General features: G+C 44.5%; 8 non-coding genes and 3 pseudogenes across 8 annotated transcripts; all 11 read right to left on the reverse strand.

Moving 5' to 3' along the window:
• Positions 1-189: 189 nt before the first annotated feature.
• LOC141225150 (U2 spliceosomal RNA) lies at positions 190-305 on the reverse strand (annotated as a pseudogene).
• A 1,115-nt stretch (positions 306-1,420) lies between these two features.
• Positions 1,421-1,610, reverse strand: LOC141225609 (U2 spliceosomal RNA). Its single transcript, XR_012292880.1, has one exon. It is a non-coding gene; the product is annotated as a U2 spliceosomal RNA (small nuclear RNA).
• Positions 1,611-2,725: 1,115 nt separating this feature from the next.
• LOC141225206 (U2 spliceosomal RNA) lies at positions 2,726-2,916 on the reverse strand. Its single transcript, XR_012292485.1, has one exon. It is a non-coding gene; the product is annotated as a U2 spliceosomal RNA (small nuclear RNA).
• A 1,115-nt stretch (positions 2,917-4,031) lies between these two features.
• Positions 4,032-4,222, reverse strand: LOC141225207 (U2 spliceosomal RNA). Its single transcript, XR_012292486.1, has one exon. It is a non-coding gene; the product is annotated as a U2 spliceosomal RNA (small nuclear RNA).
• Positions 4,223-5,337: 1,115 nt separating this feature from the next.
• Positions 5,338-5,510, reverse strand: LOC141225663 (U2 spliceosomal RNA; annotated as a pseudogene).
• Positions 5,511-12,335: 6,825 nt separating this feature from the next.
• On the reverse strand, positions 12,336-12,526 carry LOC141225582 (U2 spliceosomal RNA). Its single transcript, XR_012292853.1, has one exon. It is a non-coding gene; the product is annotated as a U2 spliceosomal RNA (small nuclear RNA).
• Positions 12,527-13,637: 1,111 nt separating this feature from the next.
• On the reverse strand, positions 13,638-13,821 carry LOC141225105 (U2 spliceosomal RNA). Its single transcript, XR_012292422.1, has one exon. It is a non-coding gene; the product is annotated as a U2 spliceosomal RNA (small nuclear RNA).
• A 789-nt stretch (positions 13,822-14,610) lies between these two features.
• LOC141225159 (U2 spliceosomal RNA) lies at positions 14,611-14,702 on the reverse strand (annotated as a pseudogene).
• Positions 14,703-15,810: 1,108 nt separating this feature from the next.
• Positions 15,811-16,001, reverse strand: LOC141225208 (U2 spliceosomal RNA). The gene has a single exon (XR_012292487.1). It is a non-coding gene; the product is annotated as a U2 spliceosomal RNA (small nuclear RNA).
• A 1,115-nt stretch (positions 16,002-17,116) lies between these two features.
• LOC141225210 (U2 spliceosomal RNA) lies at positions 17,117-17,307 on the reverse strand. Its single transcript, XR_012292489.1, has one exon. It is a non-coding gene; the product is annotated as a U2 spliceosomal RNA (small nuclear RNA).
• Positions 17,308-18,419: 1,112 nt separating this feature from the next.
• Positions 18,420-18,610, reverse strand: LOC141225211 (U2 spliceosomal RNA). Its single transcript, XR_012292490.1, has one exon. It is a non-coding gene; the product is annotated as a U2 spliceosomal RNA (small nuclear RNA).
• Positions 18,611-18,718: the final 108 nt, after the last annotated feature.

Raw genomic sequence — 18,718 nt, forward strand, 5'->3', positions numbered from 1 at the left:
GCAAAGGTGCGGCGTGCTACGAAGCCAAGTCTTTCTGGGGTTCCCAGTCCCAGTAAGCTTGGACTCCCACCAGGGCGCCTACTCCTGGGGCACATTGCTCCAAAGCCCTCACACTTACCCAGCATAGTGACTTCGATCCTGGAGGGCCATGTTTTCCATCAGATAACTCTATGAGCCACCTGGCGTACTAACAAGTGCACCAAACCAGTGTGTAATATGCATCAATTTACTAGGGCAGCCCAAGGACAAAACTGCCTTTTCAAAATATACTACACTTGATCTTAGCCAAAAGGCCGAGAAGCGATAACCAGAATTGGTTTCAAACTACGGAGCCACCCAAGGATCCTGAAAAGTCCATTTGTGGAGATGAGCTCCTGGACTCCCGTTAAGAAGACATGTTGTCAACCTCTAGATCCCTTACATGCCTGCACTTTTCGGCTTGCTGCTGCTGCAATCCACGCGTTTTAGATCTGCATAACTCCACCTCTTTAAACACAGCACCTTCACCCCCTGCTGTTCCCACCCGCCTCAACACCGTTGGAAGGGAGGAGAACCAATTAAGGCGGGGGGTGGGGTGGAACGAGCAGCTGTCTACCCTTAGCAGGAGGGCTCCTGATTACATACCTCTCCTGCTGCTGCTGCTGCTGGCTGTCCAGCAGCAGACTGAAGGTGGCTGCTGCTGTGCACAGGTATATAAAGGCTCAGAGCCTATTATGACACGCGCAGCCAGCGTTCCATTGCCACATTCCATCTACTGCAGGCAGGATTCCTGGCTGGCTGAATGTCGCTGAGAAGCTCACAGAGACCGCCATAAGCAACAGTTTAACAGAATGCCACAGACTAATCAACCAAACTTTTTGGGTTGGGTTCTCTTTTATAGTCTGCAGGCATTAAATGAAAGAAGTCAGTGTTCCAGCAGAAGGAGACAACGTTTCAGAAAAGGCATTGTAGCAAACCAAAAAAGAAATTTTAAGCGCAGCAGAGTAACCAGCGCACATACCTGTTAGCTCAGGTGAGTTTAAAAGGCTGCTGTTGATAACAAGGGCATTTGCTAAATAGATGGTGTGTGTGCAACAATATACTGAAAGGTCAATTATATTGTGCAGCTTATCTCACCACCTGTAGTTATTTAGGTGAAAGCTCCAAAATGCTTGCCTAATATGTCTGTTTATCCAAAAGGAAGTAAAAAGGGAGAGCTAGAAAGATAGCATTGCATCACATTACATGGCAATGCAATGCACAGTTGCTGAAGTTGAACCAAAATGAGCTTGTAATCTGGCTTCTGCAACTTTGAACATGAAAAATCCAATGAGGAGAAGAAAAGCAAAGCCAAAGAGTCCATCCCAAAATCCGACAAACAAGCAAAATGAACAAAAAACATTGAATTCAATTCTTTCTGATTTTAGAAACTGCATTAAAGAAGGGGTGCACCGGTCCTGGAGATACTGCAATACCAGGTCAATGCGTGGAGTGGACAGAGCAAGCTCTTTTTCCATCTCCCTGTTCTAAAAATCCATTTAATATATGGTCCCAGATAGGGGACGTATCAGATATTAAACTGATAAGAACAGATACTACACTTGATCTTAGCCAAAAGGCCGAGAAGCGATAACCAGAATTGGTTTCAAACTACGGAGCCACCCAAGGATCCTGAAAAGTCCATTTGTGGAGATGAGCTCCTGGACTCCCGTTAAGAAGACATGTTGTCAACCTCTAGATCCCTTACATGCCTGCACTTTTCGGCTTGCTGCTGCTGCAATCCACGCGTTTTAGATCTGCATAACTCCACCTCTTTAAACACAGCACCTTCACCCCCTGCTGTTCCCACCCGCCTCAACACCGTTGGAAGGGAGGAGAACCAATTAAGGCGGGGGGTGGGGTGGAACGAGCAGCTGTCTACCCTTAGCAGGAGGGCTCCTGATTACATACCTCTCCTGCTGCTGCTGCTGCTGGCTGTCCAGCAGCAGACTGAAGGTGGCTGCTGCTGTGCACAGGTATATAAAGGCTCAGAGCCTATTATGACACGCGCAGCCAGCGTTCCATTGCCACATTCCATCTACTGCAGGCAGGATACCTGGCTGGCTGAATGTCGCTGAGAAGCTCACAGAGACCGCCATAAGCAACAGTTTAACAGAATGCCACAGACTAATCAACCAAACTTTTTGGGTTGGGTTCTCTTTTATAGTCTGCAGGCATTAAATGAAAGAAGTCAGTGTTCCAGCAGAAGGAGACAACGTTTCAGAAAAGGCATTGTAGCAAACCAAAAAAGAAATTTTAAGCGCAGCAGAGTAACCAGCGCACATACCTGTTAGCTCAGGTGAGTTTAAAAGGCTGCTGTTGATAACAAGGGCATTTGCTAAATAGATGGTGTGTGTGCAACAATATACTGAAAGGTCAATTATATTGTGCAGCTTATCTCACCACCTGTAGTTATTTAGGTGAAAGCTCCAAAATGCTTGCCTAATATGTCTGTTTATCCAAAAGGAAGTAAAAAGGGAGAGCTAGAAAGATAGCATTGCATCACATTACATGGCAATGCAATGCACAGTTGCTGAAGTTGAACCAAAATGACCTTGTAATCTGGCTTCTGCAACTTTGAACATGAAAAATCCAATGAGGAGAAGAAAAGCAAAGCCAAAGAGTCCATCCCAAAATCCGACAAACAAGCAAAATGAACAAAAAACATTGAATTCAATTCTTTCTGATTTTAGAAACTGCATTAAAGAAGGGGTGCACCGGTCCTGGAGATACTGCAATACCAGGTCAATGCGTGGAGTGGACAGAGCAAGCTCTTTTTCCATCTCCCTGTTCTAAAAATCCATTTAATATATGGTCCCCAGATAGGGGACGTATCAGATATTAAACTGATAAGAACAGATACTACACTTGATCTTAGCCAAAAGGCCGAGAAGCGATAACCAGAATTGGTTTCAAACTACGGAGCCACCCAAGGATCCTGAAAAGTCCATTTGTGGAGATGAGCTCCTGGACTCCCGTTAAGAAGACATGTTGTCAACCTCTAGATCCCTTACATGCCTGCACTTTTCGGCTTGCTGCTGCTGCAATCCACGCGTTTTAGATCTGCATAACTCCACCTCTTTAAACACAGCACCTTCACCCCCTGCTGTTCCCACCCGCCTCAACACCGTTGGAAGGGAGGAGAACCAATTAAGGCGGGGGGTGGGGTGGAACGAGCAGCTGTCTACCCTTAGCAGGAGGGCTCCTGATTACATACCTCTCCTGCTGCTGCTGCTGCTGGCTGTCCAGCAGCAGACTGAAGGTGGCTGCTGCTGTGCACAGGTATATAAAGGCTCAGAGCCTATTATGACACGCGCAGCCAGCGTTCCATTGCCACATTCCATCTACTGCAGGCAGGATACCTGGCTGGCTGAATGTCGCTGAGAAGCTCACAGAGACCGCCATAAGCAACAGTTTAACAGAATGCCACAGACTAATCAACCAAACTTTTTGGGTTGGGTTCTCTTTTATAGTCTGCAGGCATTAAATGAAAGAAGTCAGTGTTCCAGCAGAAGGAGACAACGTTTCAGAAAAGGCATTGTAGCAAACCAAAAAAGAAATTTTAAGCGCAGCAGAGTAACCAGCGCACATACCTGTTAGCTCAGGTGAGTTTAAAAGGCTGCTGTTGATAACAAGGGCATTTGCTAAATAGATGGTGTGTGTGCAACAATATACTGAAAGGTCAATTATATTGTGCAGCTTATCTCACCACCTGTAGTTATTTAGGTGAAAGCTCCAAAATGCTTGCCTAATATGTCTGTTTATCCAAAAGGAAGTAAAAAGGGAGAGCTAGAAAGATAGCATTGCATCACATTACATGGCAATGCAATGCACAGTTGCTGAAGTTGAACCAAAATGACCTTGTAATCTGGCTTCTGCAACTTTGAACATGAAAAATCCAATGAGGAGAAGAAAAGCAAAGCCAAAGAGTCCATCCCAAAATCCGACAAACAAGCAAAATGAACAAAAAACATTGAATTCAATTCTTTCTGATTTTAGAAACTGCATTAAAGAAGGGGTGCACCGGTCCTGGAGATACTGCAATACCAGGTCAATGCGTGGAGTGGACAGAGCAAGCTCTTTTTCCATCTCCCTGTTCTAAAAATCCATTTAATATATGGTCCCCAGATAGGGGACGTATCAGATATTAAACTGATAAGAACAGATACTACACTTGATCTTAGCCAAAAGGCCGAGAAGCGATAACCAGAATTGGTTTCAAACTACGGAGCCACCCAAGGATCCTGAAAAGTCCATTTGTGGATATGAGCTCCTGGACTCCCGTTAAGAAGACATGTTGTCAACCTCTAGATCCCTTACATGCCTGCACTTTTCGGCTTGCTGCTGCTGCAATCCACGCGTTTTAGATCTGCATAACTCCACCTCTTTAAACACAGCACCTTCACCCCCTGCTGTTCCCACCCGCCTCAACACCGTTGGAAGGGAGGAGAACCAATTAAGGCGGGGGGTGGGGTGGAACGAGCAGCTTTCTACCCTTAGCAGGAGGGCTCCTGATTACATACCTCTCCTGCTGCTGCTGCTGCTGGCTTTCCAGCAGCAGACTGAAGGTGGCTGCTGCTGTGCACAGGTATATAAAGGCTCAGAGCCTATTATGACACGCGCAGCCAGCGTTCCATTGCCACATTCCATCTACTGCAGGCAGGATACCTGGCTGGCTGAATGTCGCTGAGAAGCTCACAGAGACCGCCATAAGCAACAGTTTAACAGAATGCCACAGACTAATCAACCAAACTTTTTGGGTTGGGTTCTCTTTTATAGTCTGCAGGCATTAAATGAAAGAAGTCAGTGTTCCAGCAGAAGGAGACAACGTTTCAGAAAAGGCATTGTAGCAAACCAAAAAAGAAATTTTAAGCGCAGCAGAGTAACCAGCGCACATACCTGTTAGCTCAGGTGAGTTTAAAAGGCTGCTGTTGATAACAAGGGCATTTGCTAAATAGATGGTGTGTGTGCAACAATATACTGAAAGGTCAATTATATTGTGCAGCTTATCTCACCACCTGTAGTTATTTAGGTGAAAGCTCCAAAATGCTTGCCTAATATGTCTGTTTATCCAAAAGGAAGTAAAAAGGGAGAGCTAGAAAGATAGCATTGCATCACATTACATGGCAATGCAATGCACAGTTGCTGAAGTTGAACCAAAATGAGCTTGTAATCTGGCTTCTGCAACTTTGAACATGAAAAATTCAATGAGGAGAAGAAAAGCAAAGCCAAAGAGTCCATCCCAAAATCCGACAAACAAGCAAAATGAACAAAAAACATTGAATTCAATTCTTTCTGATTTTAGAAACTGCATTAAAGAAGGGGTGCACCGGTCCTGGAGATACTGCAATACCAGGTCAATGCGTGGAGTGGACAGAGCAAGCTCTTTTTCCATCTCCCTGTTCTAAAAATCCATTTAATATATGGTCCCCAGATAGGGGACGTATCAGATATTAAACTGATAAGAACAGATCCGTTTTCAAACAAGCTTTATTTAAATCAGACATACATCATAAATTACAAACAAATCACAAAGACTTGAATAAAATATGACATAAAACAAATACAAGGTCAGATTTAAAAAGCGCATAAAAGCATAAAAAGCATAAAACACAGTTTTGCATATAATTTGCATAAATAAATACATATGTCAAATGCAAACACCATAGCTTTTTAACTTTATCTTTTTACAATCAGGTAGTATGAAAACTTTTCACAAAGAACATATCCGATACAATATTTGAAACAAATCACAAATACTGGAATAAAATATGACATAAAACTAATACAGAGTCAGAATTAAAATGCACTTAAAAGCATAAAAAGCATAAAACACAGTTTTGCATATAATTTACATAAATAAATACATATTCCAAATTTGCAAACACCATAGCTTTTTTGCTTCATTGATTCCCATCTTTTTACAATCTCTCAGGTAGTATGTAAACATTTCACAAAGAGCAAGCCCAATACAATCTTTGACAGGAATAAATTCACGTTTAAACAATAATATATTGCGCACTTTCCATAAAGCTTCTTTTAAACAGTTTATTATAAGCCATGCGACTCGTGCTTGTTTCATGGTTGGGCATTTAATTATCCCATATATTATAATGTCACAATTAAGGGTTTGTATACCACATATCCATTTTAGGAGGGTGCCCACCGTCTGCCATAGCTCTTGTGCGTAGGGGCAATCCCACAGTAAATGAAACACTGACTCGTTTGGGGCGCATCTTTCTCTGGGACATCTAGCACTAGCCACCAGCCCCCTATGATGCTGAAAAGCTCTCGTAGGGAGACATTGGTGAACAACCTGCCAAGCTAAATCCTTTTGTGAGTTGCTAAGTGCAGGACAGGCCACGTTGTTCCACACCAGGCGGCACCTGGAGATGGAAAAATTAGACACATCCTCCATCTCCTCATGTCCCTTACAAATAACTGTTAACTTACGTTGATCAAATAAAAGCTGACGATCAACTTGGGTCAGATCATATTCTGAAATTACCTTCTCCAAGATCTTGTAATGCTTAGGGGGAGATAAGAGAAAAGGACAATTAACAGTCATACTGAAGTTCAACTTTCGGAAAAGAAACCCAGTTGTATATCTAAGAAAACAAGAGAAAGCCCCAACATTATTCAAGCTTTTGCAACAAAATACAAAAAACTTGATAAATAAAAACAATTTTAAATCAGGGAACCCTTTACCCCCATTTTTCTTGCTTTTACATACCACCTCCCTCCTCAATTTCTCCATTTTGGATCCCCACAGAAAATAAAACATGGGCTTCATAAGTCTTTTAAGATACAGAGAATTAGGGGGAAAAACCATAGCGGCATACAAAATTATAGGAAGCAAAACCATTTTAATTACAAGAATCTTGCCCTCCATTGTTAGTTTTCGAGTTTGCCATAAAGAGATCTTCTGATTTAATTTATTCAAAACCAAATCCCAGTTTTCAATACCATCATTAGCAGGATTAAACAAGACACCCAGGATCTTGATTCCTACTGTTTGTGTGGGAACCCTAGGCGGATCTGACTCCCATTGACCCATAATCATACAGTCACATTTATTTATATTCAACTTAAACCCAGACCCAGCACTAAAAATTTCAGTAATTAGAATTGCTCTGTTAATAGATGCTGAGCTAGTGCCATATACAGATATGTCATCCATATATCCAATGGCTTTAACTTGTTGTCCACCCCCACCCGGAATAAAAATGCCCCTAACCACCTTGTCCCGACGCAGCAGGCACAACAGTGGCTCAATGGAGCAGACAAATAAAAGTGGGGACATGGGGCAACCTTGTTTAACACCGGAAAGAAGCTCCACCTCTCTAGTTAAAAAACCATTGACTAAAATCCGGGCAGATGACTGTTTGTATAAAAGCGCAATTTTCTGAATAAAAGAATCAGGGAACCCCATCTTTCCCATAACTTTAAAAAGATAAAAGTGGGAGACCCTATCAAACGCTTTCATAAAATCCAAAGATAAAATAGCTAGTGGCTGTTTTCTATCTTTTTGAAACCAGATAAGATCACGAATTAGGTTTAGATGCTCCCAGATTGATCTCCCGGGGACACCACACACCTGATCTGGATGAATTACATTTTTAATAACTGCTTTAAGACGACCAGCAACAACTTTAGCTAAAATCTTGTAGTCTGTATTTAATAGTGAAATAGGCCTCCAATTCTCCAACTTTGATTTATCACCTTTCTTAAAAATTAATGTAATCATACTTTTACGCCATGAATATGGTAATAAATCAGCCTTAGAGGCTTCACAAACTACTTGTATAAAATCCTCCTTAATTAGATCCCAAAAGCAAAGATAAAATTCAATAGGAAGGCCATCTGATCCAGGAGCCTTACCTTTATTAAAACTCTTAAGGGTCTCTTCAATTTCACTGGGTAAAAGTTCTTTAGCTAAAAAAATCTGGTCATCTTTATTTAAAAACTGGGATAAAACATTAAGATTCTCTGTAAAAGCAGGTTCATCAACATTTTTAATACTAAAAAGATCTCTATAAAAATTAGCAGTATGCTCTAAAATGCCCTCAGTGGAAGATTGTCCTTCTAGCTCAGTAATCACTTGTTTTTTGTCACTCATTTTTTTAAAGAAAAACCTTGAGCAGGTCTCACCCTCTTCCAAATATTTCACACGGGTATTAAATATAATTTCTTTACCCTTTTGTTCCAGGAATTTTTGGATTTCTGTCTGGATCTTGGCAATCTCATCATCCACACCAGGTACTCCCCACCCCTTAAGCTTAAGGAGAGTTTGCATCCTGACATTAAAATCTTTAAAACATTTCCTTTTTTCACGTGCCTTCCTTTTACCAATTTTAATAAAAAATTCTTTAATACGGGTTTTAACACACTCCCACCACCCCAACATACTCTGATTTGGGTGTTTCCGTCTTCTCCAACTCTCATACTTTGCATAAAACTCCGCCCTTACCAGTTCGTCTTCTAATAAGAGCACATTCAATTTCCACATACCTTTTCCAACTTTTGCTTCCTGTGGAGTTTGCAATACATTGTATAGTAATACATGATCAGAAAAAATATTTTCTATTAGACCAGCATTCCTAGGTTTAAAAACATCAGAAGAGGAAAAAATAAAATCAATACGAGATGACATCCCTCTACCCCTCCATGTATGCCCAGGGTCAGTAGGGTAGGACTTTCTCCAAGCATCTAATAATTTGAGGTCCGTTGTCAAATATTTTAACAGACTGGATGTTTTGTCTGTTCTTCCATTAGTATCACCTCCACTCCTCCCCTCCCCCAACATGACACAGTTAAAATCCCCTCCCACTATCACAGGGGACGGACCTGATAAAAACAAAGGGATGACATTAAAAAGGGAAGCACGCTCATTTTTCTCTGGGGATGCATAAACATTAATAAGACGACAGGTAAAACCATTTAAAATAACATGAGTTGATAAGGCACGACCTGGAACTATTTCAGTGATGGATAAAACATTAACATTTTGACATTTGAATAAAATCCCAACCCCGGCAGCTTTATTTTCATTGGACCCTGACCAAATAGAGGGTCCTGCTGACCAGTCCATTTTTAAGTTGGGGTATGACAAATCGTGATCAATACCGCATTCTTGCAGGAAAAAAATGTCAAAGTTCAGAGTCATTAACCAAGCAAACAAAGCAGCCCGTCTAACAGGGCTCTTTAGGCTTCTCACATTTAGTGAGGCAACACGGATTTCTGCCATGTTAGGTGTTTTTTATTGATTCATTATACTCTGAATCTGAATCAATAATTTGTGACAGAGAAGGTGAAGGAAGGGATGACACAGTTCGTAAACTGTCCGTTTCATCTGAGTCCGTGAAATCCTCAATTAAGTTAGTCCCCTCTGGGCTGAGAATTTTTGCAGCACTAGATAGAAAGACTTTACGGGACATCTGAGGCAGGTTATGCTCCTCCTGCGCCTCTTCACGACTTCTCTTACCACTGGCGCTGAGATCCATCCGATCCTCCGAATCCACCCGATCCTCACCAGGCACTTCAGCAGGTGGAATACCCGCAGACCCTCCAGGAGCACCAAGGGACATCATCTCCGGAGCAGGATGACCATCAGGACCAGCAACAGGTTCACCAACCACTGCACGACCTCTATCATCCAGGCAGGCAACAGGACATCCATCAGGAATGGTTCCAGGACATCCATCTGGACTGGCATCAGGACATCCATCTGGACTGGCATCAGGGCATCCATCTGGGTTGGCATCAGGACATCCATCTGGATTGGCATCAGGGCATCCGTCTGGATTGGCATCAGGGCATCCATCTGGATTGGCATCAGGGCATCCGTCTGGACTGGCATCAGGGCAGACATCTGGTCCAACATCTGTGCTGGCATCAGCAGGGGTATCTGGATGGACATCTGGATTGGTACCAACAGCTCCAGATTTTCGCCTCTTTTTTGGTTCCCTCTCATTTCCGCTCTGAGAAGGTGCCATCTCCCCACCAGGTGAAACCTGGACCCCTGCAGGAGTAGGCAAAGGCGTGACCTCGGCTACAGAGGCCGGGTTTTTCCGCAAAGGTACCGACAGAGCATCGACTGAGTCAGACTGTTTTTGACCTTTAGTAATGTCCACAAAGCTTTTTCTGGGGTCACCCGGGCTGACCCTGCTGGCATCAGCAGGAACTCCTGCGGAACTAGCCGCAGGCGCCCGAGAGCCACCACGAGACCTTGTCCGCATCGGACAATTACTGAACAGGTGAGTAGACATTCCGCACCCACTGCAGGTCTTACTGTTCTTACAGTCCTTTGAGGCATGACCCCATTGTCCACAGTTGTGGCACTGACTCATCCGCTCGTTCTTACAATCGCTCTGTATGTGACCAAGGTCACCACACCTACGACACCTGAATGGTTGTCCATCATAGAAGAGGTAGCCATGGTCTCTTCCCAGCACCACTGTGGAGGGGGGGTGCATAAGGCCTTCTACACCCCCAGGGTCAAGTCTGAAGCGTACCATAAAGCGTCGTTTCCCATTCCAGAAACCACTCCGACCTTTGACGTTCCCCGTAAATCTGACAGATGTACAATATCTGCTCAGAAAAAGCTCAATATCATCTGTGGACACATGGGGGTTAAACATGTATACCACAAGGGGAACGTCAACTCCGCCATAGAGACCCGTAAAAATCACTCCGTCCAACAGCTTGCTGTTACGGTGGCCCTTAACGCATTCGTAAAAGTGCTGGCAGGCAACCTTGGTCGAGAACGTGAGAATATATGTACTCTGCCCCTTCTCCTGCAGGCAGTAAACATCATGATCTTTCACGTTCAACAGATCTCTCAAAATCTGTACATAGAACTCACGGGGGTTGTCATATCCGACGTGGTTTGCTGGAACCTCGATACGCACCGAGTTCCTGATCTGGCCGGAGCCAGTGGAAAATTGAAATGAACAAGGCATCTCACCAAAGTGGCAAAGGCTTACCGTCACCACGGGCTCGGCCTTTCGCCTGGGGATCGCAACTTGTTGCCCGGGGACTAAGCCAGCTCCCTAATAGCAGCAGGGGGGTGAAGTCCCACCAAAAGGTGAGACGATCCCCCCAGGCCAAGGAGCCGGGTACCCCGGGCACCTCTCAGCCAAGACCAAGGCAGCAACCGTTAGATCACTGCACCTGATCTCAGCCAAAAGGCCGAGAAGCGATAACCAGAATTGGTTTCAAACTACGGAGCCACCCAAGGATCCTGAAAAGTCCATTTGTGGAGATGAGCTCCTGGACTCCCGTTAAGAAGACATGTTGTCAACCTCTAGATCCCTTACATGCCTGCACTTTTCGGCTTGCTGCTGCTGCAATCCACGCGTTTTAGATCTGCATAACTCCACCTCTTTAAACACAGCACCTTCACCCCCTGCTGTTCCCACCCGCCTCAACACCGTTGGAAGGGAGGAGAACCAATTAAGGCGGGGGGTGGGGTGGAACGAGCAGCTGTCTACCCTTAGCAGGAGGGCTCCTGATTACATACCTCTCCTGCTGCTGCTGCTGCTGGCTGTCCAGCAGCAGACTGAAGGTGGCTGCTGCTGTGCACAGGTATATAAAGGCTCAGAGCCTATTATGACACGCGCAGCCAGCGTTCCATTGCCACATTCCATCTACTGCAGGCAGGATACCTGGCTGGCTGAATGTCGCTGAGAAGCTCACAGAGACCGCCATAAGCAACAGTTTAACAGAATGCCACAGACTAATCAACCAAACTTTTTGGGTTGGGTTCTCTTTTATAGTCTGCAGGCATTAAATGAAAGAAGTCAGTGTTCCAGCAGAAGGAGACAACGTTTCAGAAAAGGCATTGTAGCAAACCAAAAAAGAAATTTTAAGCGCAGCAGAGTAACCAGCGCACATACCTGTTAGCTCAGGTGAGTTTAAAAGGCTGCTGTTGATAACAAGGGCATTTGCTAAATAGATGGTGTGTGTGCAACAATATACTGAAAGGTCAATTATATTGTGCAGCTTATCTCACCACCTGTAGTTATTTAGGTGAAAGCTCCAAAATGCTTGCCTAATATGTCTGTTTATCCAAAAGGAAGTAAAAAGGGAGAGCTAGAAAGATAGCATTGCATCACATTACATGGCAATGCAATGCACAGTTGCTGAAGTTGAACCAAAATGAGCTTGTAATCTGGCTTCTGCAACTTTGAACATGAAAAATCCAATGAGGAGAAGAAAAGCAAAGCCAAAGAGTCCATCCCAAAATCCGACAAACAAGCAAAATGAACAAAAAACATTGAATTCAATTCTTTCTGATTTTAGAAACTGCATTAAAGAAGGGGTGCACCGGTCCTGGAGATACTGCAATACCAGGTCAATGCGTGGAGTGGACAGAGCAAGCTCTTTTTCCATCTCCATGTTCTAAAAATCCATTTAATATATGGTCCCCAGATAGGGGACGTATCAGATATTGAACTGATAAGAACAGATACTACACTTGATCTTAGCCAAAAGGCCGAGAAGCGATAACCAGAATTGGTTTCAAACTACGGAGCCACCCAAGGATCCTGAAAAGTCCATTTGTGGAGATGAGCTCCTGGACTCCCGTTAAGAAGACATGTTGTCAACCTCTAGATCCCTTACATGCCTGCACTTTTCGGCTTGCTGCTGCTGCAATCCACGCGTTTTAGATCTGCATAACTCCACCTCTTTAAACACAGCACCTTCACCCCCTGCTGTTCCCACCCGCCTCAACACCGTTGGAAGGGAGGAGAACCAATTAAGGCGGGGGGTGGGGTGGAACGAGCAGCTGTCTACCCTTAGCAGGAGGGCTCCTGATTACATACCTCTCCTGCTGCTGCTGCTGGCTGTCCAGCAGCAGACTGAAGGTGGCTGCTGCTGTGCACAGGTATATAAAGGCTCAGAGCCTATTATGACACGCGCAGCAGCGTTCCATTGCCACATTCCATCTACTGCAGGCAGGATACCTGGCTGGCTGAATGTCGCTGAGAAGCTCACAGAGACCGCCATAAGCAACAGTTTAACAGAATGCCACAGACTAATCAACCAAACTTTTTGGGTTGGGTTCTCTTTTATAGTCTGCAGGCATTAAATGAAAGAAGTCAGTGTTCCAGCAGAAGGAGACAACGTTTCAGAAAAGGCATTGTAGCAAACCAAAAAAGAAATTTTAAGCGCAGCAGAGTAACCAGCGCACATACCTGTTAGCTCAGGTGAGTTTAAAAGGCTGCTGTTGATAACAAGGGCATTTGCTAAATAGATGGTGTGTGTGCAACAATATACTGAAAGGTCAATTATATTGTGCAGCTTATCTCACCACCTGTAGTTATTTAGGTGAAAGCTCCAAAATGCTTGCCTAATATGTCTGTTTATCCAAAAGGAAGTAAAAAGGGAGAGCTAGAAAGATAGCATTGCATCACATTACATGGCAATGCAATGCACAGTTGCTGAAGTTGAACCAAAATGAGCTTGTAATCTGGCTTCTGCAACTTTGAACATGAAAAATCCAATGAGGAGAAGAAAAGCAAAGCCAAAGAGTTCATCCCAAAATCCGACAAACAAGCAAAATGAACAAAAAACATTGAATTCAATTCTTTCTGATTTTAGAAACTGCATTAAAGAAGGGGTGCACCGGTCCTGGAGATACTGCAATACCAGGTCAATGCGTGGAGTGGACAGAGCAAGCTCTTTTTCCATCTCCCTGTTCTAAAAATCCATTTAATATATGGTCCCCAGATAGGGGACGTATCAGATATTAAACTGAAAAGAACAGATTTTTTTTTTTTATCGAAAGCCCGAATTCGTGTACAAAACCCGAGTGCGCTTAAAAAAGTGACAAGTGCCACAAAAAAAGTGCACTAGGATGCTGGTCTTCTTGAAACCCTCTCCAAAAGGAGAAGGGTCCCCCAAACCATTCCCCGTCCCTCCGAGCCAGAAGGCCACAGCGAGGAACAGGGACAAATAGCCACCTCCAGCCGGAGCCAGAGGCGACCCAATCTTACCCCCAGCACCTGCCCGAGTTCTCACCCGAGCAAGGCACTGGGAGCCAAAGACTGTGCTCCCCTCCCGGAAGAGGGGAGCCAACAACGCTCTCCTCCCGAAAGAGGAGAGCCAGGGGGGTTCAGGGGGGAGCGGAACCTGATGGCCACACACTCCCCCCCTAGACCTGCCAAGAGAGGAACCCGTAAGGGAACCGCATCCCGACAAAATCCTAGTAGGACGTGACACACGTGAATAAGTGGACACACAGTGACAAAGAAATTAAATAAATAGTGAAGGTTTCACAGTATAATACTGCCCGGACCTTCGACCGGGAATTGAAAAATTCCCCATCCTAAGGCCAGAAGGCCCGGAATAAGGGTGTGTGCGAAGAAAGAAAATTTAAAGTGCTTGTGCAAATGTGCCATAAACTCAAGTGGGGTTCCCAATCCCAGTGAGTTAAGGCACCCCAGGGTCACCACTCCTGGGGCACTTCACACTTCGGGCTTTCGATCTTCCCCGGCCCAATGGCGTCGATCCTGGGGGGCCATGCTTTCCACCAGATGACTATATTAGCCACCTGGCGTACTAACAAGCGCCTAAACCCCAGTGTGCATAATGTATCAATCTACTAGGGCGGCCAACATCCAAAACCGCCTTTTCGAAAGATACTACACTTGATCTTAGCCAAAAGGCCGAGAAGCGATAACCAGAATTGGTTTCAAACTACGGAGCCACCCAAGGATCCTGAAAAGTCCATTTGTGGAGATGAGCTCCTGGACTCCCGTTAAGAAGACATGTTGTCAACCTCTAGATCCCTTACATGCCTGCACTTTTCGGCTTGCTGCTGCTGCAATCCACGCGTTTTAGATCTGCATAACTCCACCTCTTTAAACACAGCACCTTCACCCCCTGCTGTTCCCACCCGCCTCAACACCGTTGGAAGGGAGGAGAACCAATTAAGGCGGGGGGTGGGGTGGAACGAGCAGCTGTCTACCCTTAGCAGGAGGGCTCCTGATTACATACCTCTCCTGCTGCTGCTGGCTGTCCAGCAGCAGACTGAAGGTGGCTGCTGCTGTGCACAGGTATATAAAGGCTCAGAGCCTATTATGACACGCGCAGCAGCGTTCCATTGCCACATTCCATCTACTGCAGGCAGGATACCTGGCTGGCTGAATGTCGCTGAGAAGCTCACAGAGACCGCCATAAGCAACAGTTTAACAGAATGCCACAGACTAATCAACCAAACTTTTTGGGTTGGGTTCTCTTTTATAGTCTGCAGGCATTAAATGAAAGAAGTCAGTGTTCCAGCAGAAGGAGACAACGTTTCAGAAAAGGCATTGTAGCAAACCAAAAAAGAAATTTTAAGCGCAGCAGAGTAACCAGCGCACATACCTGTTAGCTCAGGTGAGTTTAAAAGGCTGCTGTTGATAACAAGGGCATTTGCTAAATAGATGGTGTGTGTGCAACAATATACTGAAAGGTCAATTATATTGTGCAGCTTATCTCACCACCTGTAGTTATTTAGGTGAAAGCTCCAAAATGCTTGCCTAATATGTCTGTTTATCCAAAAGGAAGTAAAAAGGGAGAGCTAGAAAGATAGCATTGCATCACATTACATGGCAATGCAATGCACAGTTGCTGAAGTTGAACCAAAATGAGCTTGTAATCTGGCTTCTGCAACTTTGAACATGAAAAATCCAATGAGGAGAAGAAAAGCAAAGCCAAAGAGTCCATCCCAAAATCCGACAAACAAGCAAAATGAACAAAAAACATTGAATTCAATTCTTTCTGATTTTAGAAACTGCATTAAAGAAGGGGTGCACCGGTCCTGGAGATACTGCAATACCAGGTCAATGCGTGGAGTGGACAGAGCAAGCTCTTTTTCCATCTCCCTGTTCTAAAAATCCATTTAATATATGGTCCCCAGATAGGGGACGTATCAGATATTAAACTGATAAGAACAGATACTACACTTGATCTTAGCCAAAAGGCCGAGAAGCGATAACCAGAATTGGTTTCAAACTACGGAGCCACCCAAGGATCCTGAAAAGTCCATTTGTGGAGATGAGCTCCTGGACTCCCGTTAAGAAGACATGTTGTCAACCTCTAGATCCCTTACATGCCTGCACTTTTCGGCTTGCTGCTGCTGCAATCCACGCGTTTTAGATCTGCATAACTCCACCTCTTTAAACACAGCACCTTCACCCCCTGCTGTTCCCACCCGCCTCAACACCGTTGGAAGGGAGGAGAACCAATTAAGGCGGGGGGTGGGGTGGAACGAGCAGCTGTCTACCCTTAGCAGGAGGGCTCCTGATTACATACCTCTCCTGCTGCTGCTGCTGCTGGCTGTCCAGCAGCAGACTGAAGGTAGCTGCTGCTGTGCACAGGTATATAAAGGCTCAGAGCCTATTATGACACGCGCAGCCAGCGTTCCATTGCCACATTCCATCTACTGCAGGCAGGATACCTGGCTGGCTGAATGTCGCTGAGAAGCTCACAGAGACCGCCATAAGCAACAGTTTAACAGAATGCCACAGACTAATCAACCAAACTTTTTGGGTTGGGTTCTCTTTTATAGTCTGCAGGCATTAAATGAAAGAAGTCAGTGTTCCAGCAGAAGGAGACAACGTTTCAGAAAAGGCATTGTAGCAAACCAAAAAAGAAATTTTAAGCGCAGCAGAGTAACCAGCGCACATACCTGTTAGCTCAGGTGAGTTTAAAAGGCTGCTGTTGATAACAAGGGCATTTGCTAAATAGATGGTGTGTGTGCAACAATATACTGAAAGGTCAATTATATTGTGCAGCTTATCTCACCACCTGTAGTTATTTAGGTGAAAGCTCCAAAATGCTTGCCTAATATGTCTGTTTATCCAAAAGGAAGTAAAAAGGGAGAGCTAGAAAGATAGCATTGCATCACATTACATGGCAATGCAATGCACAGTTGCTGAAGTTGAACCAAAATGAGCTTGTAATCTGGCTTCTGCAACTTTGAACATGAAAAATCCAATGAGGAGAAGAAAAGCAAAACCAAAGAGTCCATCCCAAAATCCGACAAACAAGCAAAATGAACAAAAAACATTGAATTCAATTCTTTCTGATTTTAGAAACTGCATTAAAGAAGGGGTGCACCGGTCCTGGAGATACTGCAATACCAGGTCAATGCGTGGAGTGGACAGAGCAAGCTCTTTTTCCATCTCCCTGTTCTAAAAATCCATTTAATATATGGTCCCCAGATAGGGGACGTATCAGATATTAAACTGATAAGAACAGATACTACACTTGATCTTAGCCAAAAGGCCGAGAAGCGATAACCAGAATTGGTTTCAAACTACGGAGCCACCCAAGGATCCTGAAAAGTCCATTTGTGGAGATGAGCTCCTGGACTCCCGTTAAGAAGACATGTTGTCAACCTCTAGATCCCTTACATGCCTGCACTTTTCGGCTTGCTGCTGCTGCAATCCACGCGTTTTAGATCTGCATAACTCCACCTCTTTAAACACAGCACCTTCACCCCCTGCTGTTCCCACCCGCCTCAACACCGTTGGAAGGGAGGAGAACCAATTAAGGCGGGGGGTGGGGTGGAACGAGCAGCTGTCTACCCTTAGCAGGAGGGCTCCTGATTACATACCTCTCCTGCTGCTGCTGCTGGCTGTCCAGCAGCAGACTGAAGGTGGCTGCTGCTGTGCACAGGTATATAAAGGCTCAGAGCCTATTATGACACGCGCAGCCAGCGTTCCATTGCCACATTCCATCTACTGCAGGCAGGATACCTGGCTGGCTGAATGTCGCTGAGAAGCTCACAGAGACCGCCATAAGCAACAGTTTAACAGAATGCCACAGACTAATCAACCAAACTTTTTGGGTTGGGTTCTCTTTTATAGTCTGCAGGCATTAAATGAAAGAAGTCAGTGTTCCAGCAGAAGGAGACAACGTTTCAGAAAAGGCATTGTAGCAAACCAAAAAAGAAATTTTAAGCGCAGCAGAGTAACCAGCGCACATACCTGTTAGCTCAGGTGAGTTTAAAAGGCTGCTGTTGATAACAAGGGCATTTGCTAAATAGATGGTGTGTGTGCAACAATATACTGAAAGGTCAATTATATTGTGCAGCTTATCTCACCACCTGTAGTTATTTAGGTGAAAGCTCCAAAATGCTTGCCTAATATGTCTGTTTATCCAAAAGGAAGTAAAAAGGGAGAGCTAGAAAGATAGCATTGCATCACATTACATGGCAATGCAATGCACAGTTGCTGAAGTTGAACCAAAATGAGCTTGTAATCTGGCTTCTGCAACTTTGAACATGAAAAATCCAATGAGGAGAAGAAAAGCAAAGCCAAAGAGTCCATCCCAAAATCCGACAAACAAGCAAAATGAACAAAAAACATTGAATTCAATTCTTTCTGATTTTAGAAACTGCATTAAAGAAGGGGTGCACCGGTCCTGGAGATACTGCAATACCAGGTCAATGCGTGGAGTGGACAGAGCAAGCTCTTTTTCCATCTCCCTGTTCTAAAAATCCATTTAATATATGGTCCCCAGATAGGGGACGTATCAGATATTAAACTGATAAGAACAGATACTACACTTGATCTTAGCCAAAAGGCCGAGAAGCGATAACCAGAATTGGTTTCAAACTACGGAGCCACCCAAGGATCCTGAAAAGTCCATTTGTGGAGATGAGCTCCTGGACTCCCGTTAAGAAGACATGTTGTCAACCTCTAGA

This window comes from Phyllobates terribilis, unplaced genomic scaffold (assembly GCF_046119375.1).
Source record: "Phyllobates terribilis strain yellow unplaced genomic scaffold, ASM4611937v1 Scaffold_404__1_contigs__length_1715579, whole genome shotgun sequence".
NCBI lineage: Eukaryota > Metazoa > Chordata > Amphibia > Anura > Dendrobatidae > Phyllobates > Phyllobates terribilis.